Source organism: Heterocephalus glaber, unplaced genomic scaffold (genome assembly GCF_053883595.1).
Source record: "Heterocephalus glaber isolate CG9 unplaced genomic scaffold, H.glaber_assembly_v1.0 deba00001060, whole genome shotgun sequence".
NCBI lineage: Eukaryota > Metazoa > Chordata > Mammalia > Rodentia > Bathyergidae > Heterocephalus > Heterocephalus glaber.
Window position 1 is genome coordinate 2,751,267 of NW_028258185.1, and position 4,420 is coordinate 2,755,686.

Sequence of the window (4,420 nt, forward strand, 5' to 3'; positions counted from 1 at the left end):
TGGGACACAATGACAGCAGTTCTATGCGGGAAATTCATAGCAGTGAATGCCCATATTAGGAAAACAGAGAGACCTCAGATCAATAACCTAATGCAGAACCCCAAACTCTCAGAAAAAGAAGAGAATAACAAACACAAAGCTCGCACAAGAGAGGAAATTATAAAGTTCAGAGCAGAAATCAATGCAATGGAGACTAAGAGAATGATAAAAAAAATTAATGAATCAGAGTTGGTTTTTTGAAAGAATAGATAAAATTGATAAACCTTTAGCCAACCTTATCAAAAAAAGAAAAGAAAAGGCTCAAATCCATACAATAAAGAATAAAAAAGGGGAAGTCACAAGAGAGCAGAAATCCAGAGGATCACCAATACCTACTTTAAGAACCTGTACTCTAATAAAATGGAAAACACGGAAGAAATGGACAGATTCCTAGATACATATGAATTGCCTAAGTTAAATGAAGAAGATATAGAAATTCTAAACGCCCTAATTACAATGAGTGAAATTGAAAATGTAAGAAAATATTCACCAACAAAGAAAAGCCCAGGTCCTGATGGCTTCACTGCTGAATTCTACAAGACATTTAAAGAAGAACTATTTCCATTACTCTATAAACTCATGAGGGAAATTGAAAGCGAAGCAATGCTTCCAGATTCATTCCTGGAAGCAAGTGTTACTTTAATTCCAAAACCAGGGAAAGACCCAACCAAAAAAGACAACTACAGGCCAATCACCCTAATGAACATAGATGAAAAAATCCTCAATGAGATACTGAAAAACAGAATACAGAGGGTCGTCAAGAAGGTCATACACCCTGAACAAGTCGGATTTATCCCAGGGATGCAAGGATGGTTCAATATTTGTAAATCAATAAATGTAATACACCATATTAACAGAGTCAAAGATAAAAACTATATGATCATCTCAATAGATGCAGAAAAGACATTTGACAAAATCAAACACCCATTTATGATAAAAATGCTACTGGAAATTGGAAGAGAAAGTCTTTATCTCAACCTAATTAAGGCTATCTATGAAAAACCAACAGTCATCATCATAATAAATAGTCAAAAACTGAAAACTTTCGCTCTAAAACCAGAAACAAGACAAGGATGCCCGCTATCACCACTCGTGTTCAACATAGTTCTCTAACAAAGGAAGCAAAAGACCTCTACACTGAAAACTACAGCACCCTGAAAAAGGAGATCAAGGAGTATGTAAGAAAATGGAAAGGCATCATTTGTTCCCGAGTAGGAAGAACCAATATAGTTGAAATGGCCATACATCCAAAACTACTATATAGATTTAATACAATGCTGATTGAAATTCCAACAATATACTTCACAGAACTAGGGAAAACAATCCACAAATTCATTTGGAACCAGAAGAGACCTAGAATAGCTAAAGCAATTCTAAGCAACAGAGACATGGCTGGGGGTATCACAATACCCAATTTGAAGCTTTACTGCAAAGCCACTGTGATAAAAACAGTATGTTACTGGCAAAGAAACAGACACGAGGATCAGTGGAATAGATTAGAAGATGCAGAAACCACTTCAGACATACTCAGCCACGTCATATTTGACAAAGGAGCCAACTGCCCTCATTGGAGGAAAGATAACCTATTTAATAAATGGTGTTGGGAAAACTGGATTTCAACCTGCCAGAGATTAAACTTAGATCCATCTCTATCACCATGCACTAAACTAAGATTGAACTGGATTAAAGATCTAAATATTAAGACAGAAACAGTAAACTTGCTGGAAGATAAGTTAGGTAGATATCTTGAAGATATTGGCATAGGAAAAAGCTTTATGAACAAAACCTCAATAGCACGGGAACTAGCAGAAAGAATCAACAACTGGGATTTCATCTTATGGCTTCACTGCTGAATTTTACAAGACATTTAAAGAAGAACTAATGCCATTACTCTTTAAAATCATGAAGGAAATTGAAAAGGAAGCAATACTTCCAAATTCATTCCTGGAAGCAAGTGTTACTTTGATTCCAGAACACAGAAAGGCCCAACCCAAAAAGAGAACTACAGGCCAATCTCCCTAATGAACATAGATGCAAAAATCCTCAATGAGATACTGGCAAACAAAATACAGAGGGTCATCAAGAAGATCATAGACCCTGACCAAGTTGGATTTATCCCAGGGATGCAAGGATGGTTCAACATTCATAAATCAATAAATGTAATACACCATATTAACAGAGTCAAGGACAAAAACTATATGATCATCTCAATAGATGCAGAAAAAGCATTTGACAAAATCCAGCACCCATTCATGATAAAAACCCTACAGAAAATTGGAATAGAAGGGCTTTATCTCAACTTGATTAAGGCTATCTATGAAAAAACAACAGCCAACATCATACTAAATGGTCAAAAACTGAAAATTTTCACTCTAAAATCAGAAACAAGACAAGGATGCCCACTTTCACCACTCCTGTTCAAGATAGTTCTGGAAACATTAGCCACAACAATTAGAAAAGAGAAAGAAATAAAAGGAATAAAGATAGTAAAAGAAGAAGTTAAACTGTCATTATTTGCTGATGATATGATACTTTACATAGAAGACCCAAAAAACTCCACCAGAAGACTTCTAGACTTAATTGACAGATTCAGTAGAGTAGCTGGATACAAGCTCAACACTCAAAAAACAATAGCCTTCTTGTACACAAATAACAGACTTACTGAAAGAGAAATTAGGGAAACAATTCCTTATACAATAGCATCTAAAAAATGTAATATCTCGGAATCAGTCTAACACAGGAAGCAAAAAACCTCACACTGAAAACTACAGAACTCTGAAAAAAGAGATCAAAGAGGATACAAGAAAATGGAAAGACATCCCTTGCTCCTGGGTAGGAAGAACCAATATAGTGAAAATGGCCATACTTCCAAAACTACTATACAGATTCAATGTAATGCCAATTGAAATTCCAACAATATACTTCACAGAACTAGAGAAAACAACCCAAAAATTCACTTGGAACCATAAGAGACCTAGAATAGCTAAAGCAATTCTAAGCAACAGAGACATGGCTGGGGGTATCACAATCCCCAACTTGAAACTATACTACAAAACTACTGTGATAAAATCAGCATTATACTGGCAAATTTACAGAACTGAGCATTAGTGTAATAGATTAGAATATCCAGAAACAACTCCAGACGTGCTCAGCCACCTCATCTTTGACAAAGAAGCCAACCACCATCACCAGAGGAAAGATAGCCTTATTAATAAATGGTGTTGGAAAAACTGGATTTCAATCTGCCAGATATTAAAACTAGACCCATACCTATCACCATGCACTAAACTAAGATTGAAGTGGATTAAAGATGTAAATATTAAGACAGAAACAGTAAACTTGCTGGAAGATAAGTTAGGTGTAACTCTTGAAGACATTGGCATAGGAAAAGACTTCATGAAAAAAACAGCAGCACAGGAACTAGCGAAAAGAATCAACAACTGGGATCTCATCTTAACAAAAAGCTTCTGCACTGCAAAAGAAACCACTAGCAGAGCTAACAGACAACCTACAATATGGGAAAAAATTTTAGCAGCTGTACTTCAAAGGACTACTATCTAGACTATATAAAGAATAGAAAAAAATCAGACTCCCCTAAATTCAAAGACCCAATTCAAAAATGATCATCTGAAATGAATAGACATTCCTCAAAGAAGTAAAAGCAGCAAACAAATCTATTCAATAATGTTCAATATCACTTGACATTCGAGAGATGCAGATGAAAACAACACTGAGATTCCACCTCACCCCAGAAAGAATGGCTCCTATCAAGAAATCAACAAATAACAAATTCTGGTGGGTTGTGGGGAGAAATGAACCCTTCTCCATTGTTGGTGGGAGTGCAGACTGGTGCAACCACTGTGGAAGTCAGTATGGAGTTACCTCAAAGAACTAGGACTAGGGGTTCCATATGACCCAGCTATTCCCCAGCTGGGTATCTTCCCAAAAGAATTAAAAGAATCATACTACAGTGATATACGTGTACCCATGTTCATAGTGGCACAGTTTGTAATAGCTAAAGATTGGTAGCCGCTCAGGTGCCCATCAACTGGAAACTGGATAAAGAAAATGTGGATTTTTTTTATAAAATGGAATTCTACTCAGCCATAAAGAATGAAAAACTAGAGTCATTTATAGCTAAATGGATGCATATTGAGGCCATACTCTTAAGTGAAATAAATAGGACACACGTGTAAATACCGAATAGTTTCTCTAGTGTGAGAAACTGAGAGTAAATAAGGATTAAAAGGATTCCTAATTAATAATTGATACTTTGAAATAGGAAAAGGTCCAAAGGGGTAGCGGTGGTGGGAGGAGATGGGGAAAGGAAAGAAGGGAAAGAAAAAATTATGAGAAAAGAAAAAAATGGAAATGAAATCTA